Source organism: Pogoniulus pusillus, chromosome 25, assembly GCF_015220805.1.
Source record: "Pogoniulus pusillus isolate bPogPus1 chromosome 25, bPogPus1.pri, whole genome shotgun sequence".
Lineage (NCBI taxonomy): Eukaryota > Metazoa > Chordata > Aves > Piciformes > Lybiidae > Pogoniulus > Pogoniulus pusillus.
In genome coordinates this window covers 14,336,019-14,356,033 of record NC_087288.1, presented here as the reverse complement: position 1 = coordinate 14,356,033, position 20,015 = coordinate 14,336,019, and the positions used below count along the sequence as shown (strand labels likewise).

The window sequence follows — 20,015 nt, the reverse complement described above, 5'->3', positions numbered from 1 at the left end:
CACCTACAATTTCACTTAAGCTGACTTTTAAATTGGGGCCAAATACCCTAATGATGTCACTTGTATTCTTCAGTTACTGCCTTTCTTGGAAGCACTTTTAACGTTTTTGGAGCATTCATTACAGATGGTGACTTCTCAAAATCTCTTCACTTCAAAATATGAGGCAGCATAATTATTCCTCTTGTTTTCTGCTGCTTATGACAAAAGCACCTTTCTGGTGCCTGACTGCATTAAATGTTTATCCTGCAGGTATTTGGAATTCCCTTGTTGTGACTCCTTAAGTCCATATTGGTTCTTATGTTATGTTATATTTTAGTACAACTCTAATGGAAAGAAGGACTTGGTTCTAAGATCTTTCCTGCAATAATTTCACTTGGTTTTGTTCACTCTAGAGACTTCTTAATGTCTCAATAGCAACATTTTGAAGAATTAATGGTAAAATGACAGCATCTTATATCCAGAGTCAAGTTAGGGGTCATGTTTCCTTGTATCAGGCATGATGGAGGAGTTGATCTATCATTTAAAACTGAGAATAGACAGAAAGTCCTATGTGATGAGCAAGGAACACAAGCACAGATGCCATGCCATAGCTGATGAGCAACATCTCATTTATACTGTAGCAACATCATGAAAGTGAAGTAAATGATGACAGTGATTTCAGCTAGCAGATTGTTCAGCACTTTTTAACTGAAAGCAAGTACAGTATCAGATAATACTCTGAAACTGCTTTAAATCTCTTGGAAATTCAAACCATAACAACTCGTTCACACAAGTACATTTTTCACTCCATAGGAAACTTTGTCTTTTTGCCCAGAATAATGGGTGTGGGGGAGTGAGATCTGCAGACAGCTGGAACTACTTGAAAATAGTTCTTCTGTTTTTTTCAGCTGGATTTCTTGTGGTGGCCATCAGTAGGGAAAACAATGGCACTTTGAATATCTAATTGAATCATAGAACTGTTTCAGTTGGAAAAGATCTTTAAAATCAAGTCCAACTGTCACCTAACTCTACAGAAGTACTTTGCCTATCTCTAAGTATCTAGATTAAGCCTACTAATAGTGGTCTTCTGGACTTGTTCCAAGATACACAATTTTCACTCAGATTACACTTGCTTGCTAGCTCTATTCTAGCTTTACCTTATGGACTACATATTAAACCAGAAATCTTCTCTGAGAAGTGATCAGTAAAAATTGGCAGCTTATCTCTAAAACTGTTACTATGAGGCAAAGAGGCTTTAATCTTGTTTGATTGATAATGAAATCAAAAATACAAAATGCAATGAATAATGTTGGTGTTTTCTTTCCTATATACAGTCCAAGTTCATATGGCTTGTACCCAGACTGAGGCAGCTGTGAATTAAACTGGATCTTTAGCATCCTGTCCAGCAATTTGTCATGGAGATGCATATATCAAATAACTTCAAAATGCAGCACAAAAAATAAAGTATTAAACATGATGCATGGTGTTGAAATTGAATCATAGAATCAGCCAGGTTGGAAGAGTCCTCCAAGATCATCCAGTCCAACCTATCATCCAGCCCTATCCAATCAATTAGACCATGAATCATCCAGGAAAATTATTCTGCTACTTTTGTAATGTGAAATACAGTATGAAAATGAAGAGTCTTTGATTATTGTGACTTCAGTTTGTTAGATTTAGAGACAATGTTCTATAACCTGTTGAGAATAACCATAAAGTAGCGTGAACCACAATGGTTGTAGCCTAACTTACCTGTAATGTAGCTGAAAAATGACATTTGCTACCATTTTGTTTCTTGAAACAGGGAAATCAAATGTGCATATGGAGTGTAGTTCTGAGGAGGGGCTGAGCCACTATTAATTGTATTTCAGAAGTTGTGGCAGTCTGGTGAAGTTCCCAGTAACTGGAAAAGGGGGAAAATAACCTCTGTTTTTTTTAAATGGGGAAAGAAAGGAAGACCTGGGGAGCTCCAGGCCAATTGGTCTTGCCTCTGTGCTTGGCAAGATCACGGAGCAGGTCCTCCTGGAAACTGTATTAAGGTACATGAATAATGAGAGGATAGCTGACAACAGCCGTCATGCCTTCACTAAGGGAGATAGTGCCTGACAAATTTGGTGACCGTCTGACAGAGTTGCAACGTTGGTGGATAAAGGAAGAGTAACTGATGTCATCTACCTGGACTTGTGCAAAGCACTTGACACTCTGCCCACATGACATCCTCATCGCTAAATTGGAGAGACAAGGATTTGATGGATGGACCACTCAGTGGGTAAGGAATTGGTTGGTTGGTTACACTGAGAATTATGGGCCATAGATTAATGTTCAAGTGGAGAGCAGTGATGAGTGACATTCCTTGGGGGTCACTACTGGGACCAGCACTATTTAACAACTATTTAACTCATTCACACCTGTCCACTTCAGCAACCCTGAGGAGGAGGAGGACTTGGGTGTGAGAATTGATAAGAAGCTCAACAGGACCCAGTTATGTGTGGTTGCAGCCCAGAAAGCTGCCCATCTACTGGACTACATCAAAAGAAGTAACCAGCAGGTTGAGGGATGTGATTTCCTCTACTGTGCTTTCGTGAGATCCCACCTGAAGTACTATGCTGAGCTCTGGGGACCTCAACATAAAAATAACATGGACTGCAAGACAGCTGAAGAGAGACTTCTGAAGACAGTTGTTTTTTTTTTCACATGGACATGTAGTGATAGGACAGGAGCAAGAAGGAAGAAGCTCTTCACTGTGAGAGTGGTGAGATAATGGAACAAGTGGCTTAGAGGGGCTGTGGACATCTCTTCCCTTGAAGTGTTTGAAACGATCCTGGATGGGGTTTTAAACAGCCTGGTCTACTGGAAGGTTGCCCTGCCCATGATGGAAAGGTTGGAACTAGACAGTCTTTAAGGTGTCTTCCAGCTCCAACCAGTCAATGATTTGTCCACTTACCTAGCTATAGTATGTATAGAATCCCAGGATTCCCACTCTGGAGGTATAGGAGAATCCTGGAGAAAGAAAGGCTCTTTCTTGGTCAAAGACAATCAGGTTAGAGGTCATTTAGACAAGGTGGTATAGCTGGTACACTGTAAGGCTGTGCAGCCATTCAGTGAGACCCTGGGTAGCCTGGAGAATTGGGTGGAGAGGAACTAAATGAAGTTCAGCAAGGGTGAGGTCCTGCACCTGGGGAGGAACAGCCCTGTGCATCAATACAGGTTAGGGGTTGATGTGCTGGAAAGCAGCTCAGTGGAGAAGGGCCTGGGAGTCCTGGTGGCCAAGTACCCTGTGAGCCATCCATGTGCCCTTGTGGCCATGAAGGCCAGTGGTATCCTTGGGTGCATTAAGAAGAGTGTGACCAAAAAAGTGTTCTCCTTCCCCTCTATACTGCCCTGATTCCACATTGAGAGTATTGTGTCCAGCTTTAGGCTCCCAAGTTCAAGAGAATTCATTTTAGGTAGTCCCTGGTTTGGAAGGTGATTTTTAAAACTGCATTTGGAGGTATGAGAGTAACTTTCTGTTGTTTCTTAGACTTGATTTAGCACTTTCTGGAGATTGTGGATTTAAGGGTGAAAGAAGAGACTTATCCTCACTTCAAAGAACTGAAAATTGTTTATTTAGGCTGTCATTTTCTTATTGCTTGCTAACGGGCAAACTCTGTTGCAACTGTCTTGCCGTGGATAGAATCATAGAATGGTTTAGGTTGGAAGGGACCTCAAAGATCATCCAGTTCCAACCCTCTGCCATAGGCAGGGACACTTCCCACTAGAACAGGTTGCTCAAGGCCTCAAGGATATTTCTTTTCTTTTTTTTTTAAACACTTGTGAAATTCACTTTAAATTGTGCCAAATTTCCCCTTCTGCTAGACCACTTCTTCTTAGATTGCTTAGTTTTGAAAGACTTAATTTCCAAAGAACTGAACAGACATATGGTAGGTTTGCAATTGTTTTCTCTCTACATATTCAGGCTGTAGAAAAAGAAAACCACCTGTGTCATGCTGTTACGTTTTGGAAAGATCGAGCATGTATATGGCAACTGGATTATATTACTATACTTCTTTCTCTCTTTTCTTCATAGTTTATTAGTTTGTGTAAATCTAAGGCAACTTAAGACAATTTGCAGTACCTAGAGTAACTGTAAGAACATTACCTACATCTACGTACCCCTATTAGAAGTTGCCATAAGGGAAGCTTCCCCATGGGGTAAACCATAGCACTTAAGTGAAAAACAGAAAGCCAGTGTCTAAAAACAACGTGGAACTTTTTTTGCATGAATAAAAGGTAGCATTTCAGTGCAAAGTGTGGCAGAAATATCTTTAAGTGTATTGTTGTTCCTTGCTCAGAAGAAGTGATCCCCTCAGGGATATCTGTCCTGGGACCAGTCTATTTCAACATCTTTGTCGGTGCTGTGGACAGAGGCATTGAGTGCAGCCTCAGCAAGTTTGATGACGACACCAAGCTGTGTGGTGCAGCAGATACACTGAAGGGAAGGGATCCCTCCAGAGGGACCTTGACAGGCTGAAGAGGTGGGCACAAGCCAGCCTCATGAGGTTCGACAAGACTAAGTGCAAGGTCCTGCAGCTGAGTCAAGGCAATCCCGAGGACAACTACAAGTTGGGCTGTGAGTGACTGGAGAGCAACCCTGAGGAGAGAGACTTGGGGGAGCTGATGGATGAGAAGCTCAGCATGAGCCAGCAGTGTGCACTTGCAGCCCAGAGGGCCAGCCAGAGCGTGGGCTGCATCAGGAGAATTGTGGCCAGCAGGTCGAGGGCAGTGATTCTCCCCATCTGCTGCGCTCTGCTGAGACCCCACCTGGAGTACTGCATCCAGTTCTGGAGCCCCTGGGACAAGAGGGATGTGGAGATGCTGAAGTGTGTTCAGAGAAGGGCCCTGAGGACGATCAGAGGGTTGGAGCAGCTCTGCTGTGAGGGTGGACTGAAGGAATTGGGGCTGCGCAGTCTGAAGAAGAGGCTGCTGTGAGGTGACCTTCTTGTGGCCTTCCAGTATCTGAAGTATCTGAGATTCAGCCTGGACGTGAGGAGGAAGTTGTTCAGCATGAGAGTGGTGAGAAGCTGGAATGGGTTGCCCAGGGAGGTTGTGGAGGCCCCATGCCTGGAGGTGTTTAAGGCCAGGCTGGATGAGGCTGTGGCCAGGCTGATGTAGGGTAGGGTGTCATTGGCCATGGCAGGAGGGTTGAAACTAGGTGATCCTTGTGGTCCCTTCCAACCCTGACTGATTCTATGATTCTATCATTCAAATATCTATTTGTCAGCTTATTGAGAATAAATAGTGACAAAAGTCAGATACAGTATTTAAAAACTCTCTCTGAAGGATTTACTGAAGTTTTCTTTCTATATGAGCTGATATATTTGTAAAATTAATTCCCCTATATCAGTGATGTATAAGCTTTTTTTAAGGGTTTCATATGGAGGTTTTGTTCTGTTTCTGGAAAACAATTTCATTGACTTAGGATATTTTACTGAATCTTACATTAAATATTACTAGAATGTAGCAAATGTTTTTAAAATATTTGGAGGTTGATGGATTAGTACTCCTGAAAGCGAAACAAAACACTAAATATTTCTAATCCTGCAGTATTTACCGCATGGGTGGTTAAATGCTACTTTAAGCCCCATAAAATTAAAAGGGAGAAATCTGCCAACTGTAGCAGGAATTGGATTTAGGAAGAGCGGTACAGAGCCAAAATATTGCTACAGAATTAAATGTCAAAAATCTTCTTTAATAGTAGATATATAGTTCACAGTGCCTGGTTATGATTAATACATTTAATCTAAATCACTGAAAGTTGCTCTCTCCTTTTCCATAAAATACAATAGGACACAAATCAGTTTTACTGTAGGTGGATAACAATTGGAAAATAATGCATCTTCCCGCCCAATAAATTGTCAGTTATACCTTTTAACTAAAATCGATTCATCTTTCTAAAATTTATTACAATTTCTGATAATAAATCTTTTCAAATGTTTATTCATTTGCTTTTTGATACATTTGTGCCACTTTTGCCATGGTCTAATGTTTTTTTCTTTTGATTCATTGTAAATTAGAAAATCTATTTTGAGTCAGTTTTCTAGTTAAGAAGTTAAAATCTATAACGTAGCTATTTTTTCATAACCTCCTTTGCACATTTTAATACCCTTGAACTTAGATACAATCCAGTAAATTCTGATCAGAAGGTGATTAAAAGACTTTTCACTGCAACTTCTCAACTGAGGGCCAGATTTGTGAAACAATACTTTGAGATTGTTGACTGGCTTTCTCCTGCACATATCCCTGAGTCTAAGGGGAAGATTAGAACAGTTAAAGCAAATGAACGGATAAGCAGGTTTTGGCCAAAGAGTTTTAGCAGGAACAATCAAAATTGCCCTTTGAATTAGAATCCATCTGTGACCAAACAGGGAATGATAGAATCTACTTCTGGTGTCCCTTTATAGCAGCAAGGTAACGACAGTGCCAAGACCACTAAAGCATACAGTGTGTTTCTCATTATTTGTTGTGTCTGCAGTTATTCAGTCTTAACCTCTTCAAGTGTGGTCATCTGCCACTTAACAGTCTGAGAAATAACACCTTGAAAATATTTTAGAAGACCATTTTCATAACTTCTTTTAATGATTGAGCTTCTAATCTGTGTTGCAAAGTCGTGGTACCTCTTCAGCAGTTTTCCTTATGTAGTAAGTGTCAGAGAGGGATTGTCTTAATTTATTTCATGTCCCAATAAGCATATTCCCTCTTCTGGTCCAGTTAAAACAACACAATCTTTTAGTCAGTTTTCTGACAAGAGTTATTCATCAGAAGTTCAGTCTAGTAACCAAATTCCTTAATGCACAAATCTGGTTTGTTTATGGTATAAATGTCAGCACTGGCTGAATAGAGGGAATGGGCTGAAAAATGTATCTGTGATGGCTTGGGTGTTACCCCCTTCCTCCCCCCACCACCTTAGAAATCACCCAGACCAGAGTCAGCTGCCTCTGGAAATTGAATGAAGCTTATTATTTATAGCTTAGAAAATATACAACCAGAGATTTACAGTATATACAGTTATATACAGAAATATACAAGTTAAAAGGTAATACAGAAACAAAACTCCCCTCCCAGCAACCTGAGCCCCCAGGAGAGGGGCTCCCAACCACCCTTCCACCTTCCTCCCACCCCTCTACCTTACCCAAGACTTTGCCTTGTGCTTAAGGTATCTTGGAGCGTCAGCCAGGGGGTTAGGAAGCAGATGGGTTCGTCAGAGAGGTGGCAGGTTAGGTTAGAGAGAGAAATGTAGTCCACAGCCTGGACAAAGAGTATCTCCCTTACCTATGTTTGTGTTCTTGTTCTTATACATGTCAGCATCACAGCCTGTAATCTAATTCTTCTCACCAAGACACTCTAGCTTCAAACTAGCACAGTATACAACAACTATGAGGAAAAATACATTCAGTATTTGAACTTAAAATCATAGAATAGTTTAGGTTGGTAGGGACCTCAAAGATCATCCAGATCCAACCACCTGCCATAGGCAGGAATGCCTCCCACTAGAACAGGTCGCTCACTTGATTTACAGTATCACTTATTGGCAAATTTGCGTAAGCTGAAAGGCTCTCAGATTTTCAAGTGATTGATTTCAGAGTTTAAAAAAAATCATTTGTGTGGATGGATTGGAATTCATTAATTTCACTAATTACACAGTGAAGAAAACAGATGTTTTCTTAGGCAAAGATCAGGCTTTAATTACAGGTCTTCTCATCTAAAAATAGTGTCAATATGTTCATGACTCTCAAAGTTAATTTCTTATTTTTATATGGAAGTATGATTCTGTTGCACATTAGTTAAGCCTTCCTCTAATGGTGTATAAATACAGATCTAATGTTCAAAGTACTTATTAAGGGATAACCAGCTCATAATGCATTCACTTAGAAAATGAACTCTTGAAGAGTAAGCTGGGTAAAGATTGCCTCTTTATAATGTCAAAATCAGTACTACCCAGTACTACAAGTGTAGCAGCCTTCCAGTACCTGAAGGAGCCTACAAAAAAGCCAGGAAGAGAATTTTTACAAGGGATTGCAGTGGGATAAGAGAAAATGGATCAAAGCTTGGGGTTAGGTTTAGACTGGCTATTAGGAAAAAAAATCTTTATGATGAGGTTGGTGAGACACTGGAACAGGTTGCCTGAGAGGTCATAGATGCCCTCTTCCCAGAGGTGTTCAAGGCTGGGCTGGATGAGACCTTGAGCAAGCCAGTCTAGTGGAAGGTGTTCCTGCCTGTGGTGTGTTAGAAACTTTGCACACACACTGTTGGAGTTCACCAAGCTATCTCAGACAGCTTTGACATAAGATGAAGCTATATTTACAGGAAAGCAAAATTTACAAGCATATGTACACAATGTATTTACAAGTATTTGCAATTGTATACAAATCAGAAATAATACAGAAATTCAGACTCCCTCTCAGATAAAGAAAACTACCTGGAAGGGCTCAAAACTCCCCCCTCTTTCCCCCTCTACTTTCCCAGACAAGCTTTGCTGGTTGTTTTTGTTTGCCTATGTTGTTATTTGTTAGTGGAGAGATTGGAGCAGTGTGGAGAGGAAGTGAATAGAAGCTATGTCACAGACGAGTGTGGGACAAATTGTTTGTTTTGGCTTATTATCCCTCTCAGCAAACCAATGAATGATATAGACTTCATTACTTTCCTTTCACAACCAAAGACCTAATTTCTCTCATTATAATATTCCAATTAACCTCAAAGCAGCACACTGCCCCTGACAGGGCAATTGAAACTTAAGTGATCTTTAAGGTCCCTTTCAACCTAAACCATTCTATGACTTAGAGTAGTGTGCATTACAAAAATAGCCAAACACTTGCAACAAAGCTGAGTTTCCAGCAATTATATAAATCTGGTTTGGAGTCCCCCCGTAGGACTCATGTCTCGAGGTTTTACTTTGTGAGAATGCAGCTTGTGTGAGGAGAGTTAAGAGTAAGCTGTCACAGAACTAGGGGAAGAACTTAACAGTTGTCATATGTGTTCATGTTGTCCTTGACGACAATCTGCTAAATATGTTGTCTGATTTAATTCCTTTCAATATCTGTCCCTGACATGGGGCAGTGGAGATCACCTGCCTAGTGCTGGTAACTGGCAAGATCCAGGCAGAAAGGAATTACCTTTGTTAGTAACATTTGCCACCAACAGCCTCAGGATGCATGAATTGTGCAAAGAATTAACTGTTAGCCACGTTTTTGTGTTCTTCAAAGAAATGAGTAGGGTGAAAGAAGCTAGCAGTATGTCAGGAGTTGGTGTATGAGTATTTGATGGAGTAAACTAATGCAAGGCTGTAAATGAACTCTCAGAAGTAGCAATAGTCACATTAGAAAAATTTGATCATTTAAAATCTGTGTAAAAATCTAACTTCAGAACAGTTTTTCCTAGTATTCGATTGTACCATCCTTTCTGAGACTCAGTCAGATGTCAGTTAGGGGTGGTTATTTTTGCAGTGGAGAGGTGTTTGTGCATATTTTTAGGAGGATGTTAGTACTGCAGGTGGTATGGTCAGAGCTGTTGAGATGAGACCTGAAATCTGCCATGAACATGGAAAGCTTCGATATGACTACCTGCATTTAGCTGTAGTGATGCTTTTAAGATGACCTGGGACTTGGAAAAGTAGGTCCTTAATACCTTAGTGTTCTTCCAATGCTAGCTTAATAGATATGAAACTATTTTGTTGTGTTAGATTGCATTTGTAGTCTGCCAGTTTACCATGTAGTGACACTGAGAGTAGAAGATAGTTTTATTTCAAAGAGGGCTTTCACTAAAATGCTACCAAAATCATCCAAGATTATTGCATATCACTGGTGGTGTCCCCCAGGCGTCAGTGCTGGGCTCAGTCCTCTTCAACATCTATTTTTTAATGATCTAGATGTGGTGAGAACAAGGGGACACAGTCTCAAGTTGTGCTGGGGGAAGTATAGGCTGGATGTTAGGAGGAAGTTCTTCACAGAGAGAGTGATTGGCATTGGAATGGGCTGCCCAGGGAGGTGGTGGAGTCACCGTCCCTGAAGGTGTTGAAGCACAGCCTGGATGAGGCACTTAGTGCCATGGTGTAGTTGCTTGGCTAGGGCTGGGTGCCAGGTTGGACTGGATGATCTTGGAGGTCTCTTCCAACCTGGTTGATTCTATGATTCTATGAAAGGGCATAAAATGGTCTTGAGCATGTCCTGTCTTATTTTACCTGCCTGTCTGCATTGCAGCCAGCGTCGGGAAAACAGGACAAAGAAACCCAGGCAACCGAATCTGGTTTGATCTGGTTGCCTGAGGGAGGCTTCATAAGGGCCACGCCCCTGCCGCACTCAAGGCCTATGCGCCCCCAGTTTTGGAAGACAGCAGCCTGTGGGTTCTTCCTTTTTTGGGTCTACTTGGGTGATTGCCAGAGGTGACTGGGTGATTGTGTAGCCAATGAGGCCATTAGCCTCAGCCGTTAGCCTATAAATGGGGGTGCACAGGTGAACGAGGGGCTTGCGTGCTTGCTCGTTCCTCACTCACCTGCTGCTCAGCCCTCGCCTCAGCCCTCGCCTCAGCCCTCGCCTCAGCCCTCGCCTCAGCCCTCGCCTCAGCCCTCGCCTCAGCCCTCGCCTCAGCCCTCGCCTCAGCCCTCGCCTCAGCCCTCGCCTCAGCCCTCGCCTCAGCCCTCGCCTCAGCCCTCGCCTCAGCCAGCAGCTGATTCCACTTTGCAGCCCAGGTGGAATTTGCCACAGGACTTCAGTTGAATATTCTTCTGCCTATGTTTTGGGCCACAGACATTAGGACTAGTGAGTACTCTTCATTCTTTGTTCAAGTTGCTAAAGGATTTTAGTCAACCTCACAAGCGGTGAATTAAGCTGCCAGACTCTCTGTTAAAGAGACTTTCTGAAACCTTTCTCTAGAGACATTCTGTAAAGTAGTCCTGGTAACTGCATCAAAGAACTTCTAGGGAGAGTTGTAAATAAGTTTGGGGGAATTATTTTATGTATATGAATAAATTGTTTAATAGCTTTTAAATCGGCCTCATTGCATTTTACCCCAAACTCAGATTTCAACTAGTCCCCTTCATAACACTAGACCAGGGGATTGAGTTCATCATCAGTAAGTTTGCAGATGACACCAAGCTAGGAGCAGGTGTGGATCTGTTGGAGGGTAGGAGAGCCCTGCAGAGGGACCTGGACAGGCTGGATGGGTGGGCAAAGGCCAATGGGATGAGATTGAACAAGGCCAAGTGCAGGGTTCTGCACTTTGGCCACAACAACCCCAGGCAGTGCTACAGGCTGGGGACAGAGTGGCTGAGAGCAGCCAGGAAGAAAGGGACCTGGCAGTACTAGGAGACAGTAGCTGAACATGAGCCAGCAGTGTGCTCAGGTGGCCAAGAGAGCCAATGGCATCCTGGCCTGTATCAGGACCAGTGTGGCCAGCAGGACAAGGGAGGTCATGCTTCCCCTGTTCTCAGCACTGGTCAGGCCACACCTTGGGTCCTGTGTCCAGTTCTGGGCTCCTCAGTTCAAGAGAGATGTTGAAGTACTGGAAGGTGTCCACAAGAGGGCGCCAAAGCTGGTGAGGGGCCTGGAGCACAGCCCTGTGAGGAGAGGCTGAGGGAGCTGAGGGTGTGCAGCCTGGAGAAGAGGAGGCTCAGGGATGAGCTCATTGCTGTCTACAACTACCTGAAGGGAGGTTGTAGCCAGGTGGAGGTCGATCTCTTCTTCCAGAGAACCAGCAACAGAACAGGGGGAACAAGTTGTGCTAGAGGAGGTACAGGCTGGATGTTAGGAGGAACTTCTTCACAGAGAGAATGATTGGTGTTGGAATGGGCTGCCCAGGGAGGTGGCAGAGTTGCCATCCCTGGAGGTGTTGAAGAAAAGACTGGATGAGGCACTTAGTGCCAAGTTGATTGGTCTAGTTGATTGATAAGTTGGGCTGAGTGTTAAGTTGGACTGGATGAGCTTGGAGGTCTCTTCCAACCTGGTCTATTTTATGATTACAGGTGTAGTCTTTTGTTACTGGTTCTTTGAGACAAAACTGTGACCTTTCAGTTAATGTTGTTGTGTTTGTTTGTACTCCAAAACTCTGGATTTCTTTTGATATGTTTCTTCTAGAGTTCTTCCATTAGTTGGTAAGGTAAAGAAATTTAATCTCAGAACAATTGAAATAGGAAAATTACATTGTGAAGAATGTGTTTGGATAAGCTCTCAGTACCTGTTGTGGCCAACTATTTTGACAGGATGCTAAATCACAGGATCACAGGATGTTAGGGGTTGGAAGGAACCCAAGGAGATCGAGTCCAACCCCCCTGCCAGAGCAGGACAATCCTATCTAACACAGATCATAGAGGAACACATCCAGACAGGCCTTGAAAGTCTCCAGGGAAGGAGACTCCATGACCTCTCTAGGGAGCCTGTTCCAGTGCTCTGTGACCCTTACATTAAAGAAGTTCCCCCTTGTGTTGAGGTGGAACCTCTTTTGCTGCAACTTACACCCATTGCTCCTTGTCCTATCATAGGGAGCAGTGAGCAGAGCCTGTCACCCAACTCCTGGCAGCCTTCAGATACTTAGAAGCATTTATCAAATCCCCTCTCAGTCTTCTCTTCTCCAGACTAAACAGCCCCAGGTCCCTCAGCCTCTCCTCATAAGCCATGTCCTCCTGTCCCCTCATCCTCCTAGCCCTCTGCTGGACTCTCTCCAACAGATCCCTGTCCCTCTTCAACTGGGGAGCCCAAAACTTAACACAGTATTCAAGATGAGGTCTCAGCAGGGCAGAGTAGAGGGGAAAGAGAACCTCCCTTGATCTGCTGGACACACTCCTCCTAATACACCCCAGGATCCCATTTGCCCTCTTGGCCACAAGGGCATATTGCTATGCCATGGGGAACTTGTTAGCCCCCAGGACACCCAGGTCCCTCTCCACAGGACTGCTCTCCAGCAGATCACCTCCCAGCCTGTACTGGTGCAGTTTATTATTCCTCCCCAGGTGCAGGACTCTGCACTTGTCCTTGTTGAACCTCATCTTGTTCCTCTGTGCCCAGCTCTCCAGTCTGTTATGGTACTGTTCAATTTTCAGTTATATCTTTGTTGCCATGAAGCTCAACTGCAGAAATACTACATCTGAGATTAATTCTTACCTCCTGTGTATAGACAGAAATGTTTAGGGAACAGGTGGATGTTTAGACACTTTGCTTTGGAAGGTAAATAGTATCCTTGGGGTATTGTCCACTGTACTGTCTGTGGCTTTCAAAGCGTGTTACCAAGTGCAGCTATTTCTTATGCCTTCAGAAGGAAATAAACAGGCTGTGTCATCTACCTTAACCTAAAGGGAGACAAAACTGCCTGGAGATTCAGGTACATCTGGTATTCCCTTTATTTCACAGTCTTGCTGGAGGAACTGAAAGTGGCCAGCCGTGCTGTCAGGCCAGAGATCTCAAATGGCCTTGACTTACGCAAAACAGATTATTCCAGTAGGGTGGCAGAGATGATCGGCTGTGAAGAGAGCTAATCAAAGCAGACACAAACCCAAGTATAATACTGGTTATTAGAAACTCCACTGGCATCAGACTAATTAAATGTAAACGTTTATTTCTTTATCAAAATCATCAAACTGGTGAAGTGCCCACAGCTGGGGAGAGGTGGGACTTTTTGACCTCACTTAACCCTTCTAGTATAACTAAGAGGATTTGCCTTGGCAGCCCCCATCTCTAAGGGGAGATCGTTGAAATCATTAATGATCTATCCCTTGGCAAAGTGCCTGGCATACATTCTCTGAGCAGACTTTTTGAAGCTTTGTGTACTTCCTTTAATGCACTTCTTGACTCTGAACATTCTAAAGAAGCTGGTGGGTTTTGGCTGCATTTGTACACCATTCTTCTTAAGGTTTACCTGAGTACATCCTTGGTATAAATTAGTCCTTTTGGTCTGCCTGACCCATGTTGTTCAGTGTCATCTAGATGTTATGTGGCCTGACAGCAAAGTATTGCTTTATGTTGTTTGAGCAGCAGGAGCAGCTATACGCTTAACTTGTCTCCAAAGGACAGTTTGGGAAGGCTGGCAAATCCCACACACTTTAAGCCTTCTCTGACAAAAGTGATAATCCATAGTGAAAACCTCATTGATTCTCTCAGTGGCAATTGCACCTGGTCAAGGGTCCCCTGAGAGTTTGGAGGAGTCTTGCCTACTGTGCAGCAATGGCTGATTTGAAAGCTGTCAAACAAATTATATTTGGTTGGCATGCTTAGTTTGTTTTTTTCTGGCATTACCACAAATTTTTGTCATGTGCAGTGGGATGGTAGGTTGTGGGATGTTGAGGCTGAGGAGAATCCTTTGAGATTGTCCAGGTGTTTTGCCACATACTTTCTTTTACTATGTTTAGTCTCTTTCAAGTGAAGTGAGTTGAGCCAAGATCTATGGATTATCCCTGTATGTTGCTTGTGTTCTTTGTGTGCTTTTCTCTTGCCAGGTGATATTCTGGCTGGGTATTAATCAGCTGGTCTGCTTTCCTGGCTGTGGATATCTTTGAATTAACTGTGTATTTTTGTTTATATTTGGAAGCACTGATTTGGTTTCATGGGTGCTGCTTTTATGACTTTGAGAAACTGAAATGTTTATGTTTACTCTGCTGGATTTCACATGACAGACTCAGTTTTCAATGGGCTAAAGTTTTAACAAAGTGCCTATTGGAGCATCTGTTCTGTCACTGCACCAGCTCTTGCATCTCCCCTCTTCAGTGTTCTTTCTCTTCTGGCATCTTGCTCTGTCCTCCTGTGTGCATCTCCTGGCTTTTACCTCTCATTCCCAAGTACTCTTTCACAGAGGCATCAGGGACTCCTGGTTCAATTTTGGTGCATGATAGATCTGTTTTGTCCACCACACAGCCAACTGGTACCAACTGTGACTAGCACAGAGTGGTCCCTGGCCACCTCCAACACAAATCACCCCTGCAGTCCCTACCTCCAGCTGCCCGAACTCCACTAGCTGTGCCCAATGCAGGGTAGATCATAGCTTTGGTTTGGTTTTGTGTAGGTACTCGTGAATGCTTACAGCAGCACAAAAAGCAAATTGAGAGGTGGAAGAACAGTCACATTCAAAAGTAAAGTTTGTGTTTGTTTGTTTTTTTTTCATTTTCCTATTGCTGAGTTTAGTTACACAGACTACTTAAGTCAGTGCCTTGGAGAAGTGTGGAGTTGGCCTCTCTTCTAGGCCACTCAGCAGAGGGAGAGATACCGAGCTTACACCAAGGTGGTGCATAATGGTCAATCCGTTTATTAAAGCTAAGTGTGATACTTATATAGTGGAGTTCGGTAGAGGGGCTTGTACTTTTGATAGGCTTGCAAAGCAGAGATGGGCTGTCCACACACACAGAAGCAGACCTGACCAACCACCCCCCTTTATCTCTCTTTGCGACAACTTAGGCATAACATTGCCTGTTCCCAGGGCTGATCAGCCTGTCTTTCTGCACAGCTCAGAACTCCCTCAGCTTCTCCACCAGCCCCCCAAGGCCACTTTTCTGCAGCTGTGCCTCCTTATCTGTATGACCTAAGTCTGTTCAGTTACTCTTTTCACTTCAGTTCTGCTCAAACCATCAAAGGTAAAACTAGAACTGAAAACTGAGTACATAACATAGAAAACATCTTGTGTACCTGTCTGACAGCTCCATGTCATGTATATAGCTGACTAGAACTAATCATGCTTCTATGGTACCAGTTTGCATCCTAACAAGAAGGTGGTAAATAGATTTTAAACAGCAGTGATTAGCTTTTCAAAAAGCTGTGATTTCTCTTAAGTGTAGAGAGCTCCATAGTTACAGTAAATATGCTCACTGTACCTCATGTGATTGTATATTGAAAAATTTTCCAGCAGTGACTGTATTGACACAATCTCATGCTTTATAAGGGAGAGTGACTAATCCAGGCTCATAGAGGCTAAATTTCACCCATTTATTCCAATCAGAGCCTAGTATTGTTTATTACATGGTATCTCTCAGCAGTTAAAGTTAATAAAATCTAAGGAACAGAGACTAGAATGGAGTTTACACTCTTAAAATACAAATGTACATGTCTGGGGCTCTTTCATGTTTTTCTCTCTAATAGCTATTAATGCAAAAAGAAAATACATAGCAAAATGTAAAGAATGTGTGCAGAGTATGGGTTATTCACTCAACTTCTGTTAATTTCCTTTATTACACTAAAGGATCAACTTCTTAGTACTGTTTGAATGAGTAGCAGTAAGCCCTAATGAAGTTCTCGCTGAAATAGATTTGCTTTTATGCTGCTGATTTGTGGTAGTTTGTGAATTTCCTGAAAACGATTCGAGTAGCATCTTGAAAAATGTGACACTGGAATGCTGTCAGAAGAACCTTGAAATTGAATTACAGCTTTAATATTCAAACTAGGGCATGTATTGTTATTTGTAGTATATGTAAAATGGCTTTTATAGATGAAATTTAAAATCGGTGACGCAGAATAGGGTTTATAGTGCGTGGGCTTTAAGAAGAGCAAGGGAAGATCTTTGATGTAGAGCATGTAGCAGAAAGATGCATATTTATTAAATAAAAGGTTTTTGGTTTTTTTTTAAAGAGGGTCTGGTAAAAGAAAAGGTTGTTCTTGCTGATGTGTTACTCATATGATAGCCTGTGCCACCAAAATGCACAGCATCTCTATGCGTTTCAGTATTTTATTTGATAAGTATCACTTAGATTTGCTAAAGCAAATTAATATATTGGAGTATTTAGCTTGCAAAAGATTGAACAGCCTTCTTGAATTGTAGCGTTTGAGGCTTTTATTTCTAGGAGTCTGATGCTTTGTGTCAGGATCATTCATGTTTCTAGGAATATGCTAAGCTTTCGTCTCATCCCTAGCACCCTGTCTGAATTGTCAGATGTGGTTTCTATATGCCTGGTTTAGATGTATGAATTCCAGAAACCATGTAATACCTGCACGGTGTTCCTTAGAACTCAGTGGGCATACACATTATCTGAGGCAAATAATTGGGGAGGTGCTGCATAAAGTACCAGCTTGCTGGCAGCAGCCTCCATCATGCTTTATTTCTGTCATGGAACTCATTGTGTGGAGGACCACATTGAGTGACCCCAGACCATTAAGCTTCATATATTTGGTGATAATGTTAAGAATTCTGTGTTGTCCAAATATGAGATAAAAGTGTCTTGCTTAGTTGCCTTGTAACCAGAACCCCTTTTTCTCTTGCATCAGTCCTTTATTGAACTGTGACTTAGTATTGCTGCAAAAGCAGTTTGGAAGAGGAAATGAGGACAGCCACGAGCTGTAGTGCCATATATGTTGTTTCCTGGACTCTTCTTTTCCAAATATTTCATGACATTTTTTTATTTTGATTTTTTCTTCAGTATTCTTCATAATCATCATTTCCTTCCTTACTAGTATTGTTTGTACTGGGTTTGGTAATAACTTCCATAAAACCACTTGTCACAGTAAGCTTAATGTTTACTTGCACATTGCCATTAAACAGTGCTAGCATCAGAGACTGAAAAGAAACAGCAAAACCTGCTTGGCAGTGCATCAACACTGAGCTCAACACCATAGCTGCTTATGACATTCAGAACTTGCATGGACGTGTTCCTGTGTGACCTACTCTAGGTGGTCCTACTCTGGCAAGAGGGTTGGACTAGATGATCTTTGAAGATCCCTTCCAACTCCTAACATTATGTAATTCTGTGTGCTTCCTCTTTTTAGGATCCCAATTCGTGGAATCACAGAATGGTTTAGGTTGGAAGGGACCTCAAGGGCAATCCAGTTCCAACCCCCTGCCATAGGCAGGGACACCTCCCACTAGAACAGGTTGCTCATGGCCTCATTCAACCTGGCCTTCAGCACCTCCAGGGCAGCCTGTGCCAGTGTCTCACCACCCTCAGTGGAAAGAACCCTTTCCTAACATTTAGTTTGAATCCTTTCTCTGCCAGTTTAAACCCCTTTCCCCTTGTCCTGTCATTACAAGACCTTGTCAAGAGTCCCTCCCCAGCCTTCCTGTAGGCCCCCTTCAGATACTTGAAGGCCACTATGAGGTCTCCTCAAAGCCTTCTCTACTTCAGGCTGCAGAGCCTCAACTCTTGTAGCCGGTCCTCATAGCAGAGATGCTCCAGCCCTCTGATCAATTGCTGAAATCCAGATGGAATGATTTAGGACTGGCTCTTGTTTTTACTCTTCTCCTAATGTATTTAAAAGTTAAATAATAATCAGTATTTTGCATTAATCATAAATTTAGTGTAGCACCATAACAAATGAACAGTTGGCCTCATTAGTGCTAATTTGTTATGATCAAAGTTGTAGCCCAATTGCAAATTGTTACAAACTTGAATTCATTTCTGGAAAGAGCAGAAACTTTGATTATATGCTTGGCTACAGCAAATAGGGCAAACACAAAGGAGAGCAGTAGCACTGCCAAGAAAAATTTTAGTCTGTACAAGTGATACATAATGGAGATGCCATCATTGTTTCTCCAATAAGCAGCTTTATTTTTAAACTTTAGAAATTTAAGACTAATAATTTCATTACTGAAGTAACCTCTACAGATTTTTTTTTTTTCCTTTTTAAGAATGGTTTATCTCCCATTGTCAGAATTACCCCTCGGTGAGAAAGGACACAAAATTAGGTCAGAATTACCCTTTGGTAAGGAAGGACGCAAAATAAGAACTCTATATGAAATATATTAATTTACAACTTCTTTAGCTTGAAATCCTTTTAAGACTTGTCCTATCTTGCCTGCTCCTTGTTCTCCAATGGTTACTTTTTCAGTAAATAGTTTAGATTCCTCCCTTGTGTGTTTATATTAATGATTTGCTTCCAAGCTTGTATTTTCAAACTAGCTAAGTGTATAATCCACTGACTTAAAAAGAGACTCTGAATTTACCATTTGTTTTTTCTTTCTATCTAAACCAACAACAACTTGTTGTGTATGGCCATTCTGTAGTCCCTGTGTGATGGTTTGGTTGTTCCCTGCCCCCCCCCCCCCCCACACACTTTGGAAATCACCCAAATTAGACTAAGCTGGCACTGGAAATTGAATGATGCTTATTATTTACAGCTTAGCAGAATATACAAGCAGGTATATACAGTTATATATATAGACAGAAATATATATATATATATATATAGAGACAGAAATATCCAAGGTAAGAGGTAATACAGAAACACAACAGCCCTCCCAGAAACCTGAGACCCCAGGAGGGGCTTCCAAACACCCTTCCACCTTCTCCCACCCCCCCACCCCCCCCCCCCCAACCTTACCCCAGTCCCAAAGAAGACTGGAGGTCTGGCCAGGAGGTTAGGAAACAAAGTGGATTAATAGGAGAAACAGCAGCGAGGCCAGAGAGAGAAAAAAATGCAGCTTCGAGCTCCCCAGCAGAAGAAGCAGACTCCCTTATCTATGTTTGGATTCTTGTTTTTGTCTCTCAGCAAGCCTATGAGTGAAGTAGGTATCACCATTGTTGTGGGTTTTTTTCCACAGCCTGTAATCTAGTTCTTCTCACCAAAACATTCTAGCTAGCTTCAAACTAGCACCCCCTGCTGAAATGTGAAATGGAGATAAATTATTTTAGATGTGTCTCTTTTAATTGAAAGGTTATTAAATAGAATGCATCTAACAGAGGAAGTTAGGAAAGGCAGAAAGAAGGTGGTTTTGAAGTAGCATGGGAGGAATATGTGTGGGGCAGTATTATACCAAAAGAAAGAAATGAGGAGTCCTTACTTACACTTTAGACTTTTAGAGCTGGGGTTTTTTTTTCTGGTTTTGAACATTTTGGACATATATTTTACTGAAAACTGCCCAGGTCTGACAGGGAGTTGTGCTTTTTAAAGATAGCTGAGGAAAAAACAAATACAGAATTATATTTAGAGGGAGATACAGAGAAAGATATTATAAAGCAATTACCACTTCCCTGGCAAACCCCCTTGCATTTTTTCTCCCAACCCAAAAAACCTAAATCTAACACTCTACAGTGCTCCAATCCTCCTCCCCCCCATGCCTCTCAAGGCCCCAAAACAAACCTGCTGCTTACATGTTCTTCCCGA

At 42.2% G+C, this 20,015-nt stretch overlaps 1 protein-coding gene across 5 annotated transcripts in view; it reads left to right on the top strand.

Annotated features, from left to right (window-relative positions):
* The window catches only part of GPATCH2 (G-patch domain containing 2), a 138,255-nt gene that overhangs the window by 27,923 nt on the left and 90,317 nt on the right, over positions 1-20,015 (top strand). For 2 of the 5 annotated variants that reach the window (XR_010307070.1, XM_064164523.1), the window contains one exon: positions 1,314-1,439. The exons of the other annotated variants lie outside the window; for them this stretch is intronic. The gene's annotated coding sequence lies outside the window, so the exon portion shown is untranslated. Of the gene's footprint in view, positions 1-1,313; positions 1,440-20,015 lie in introns of those variants that run through there. 5 annotated transcript variants of the gene reach the window in all.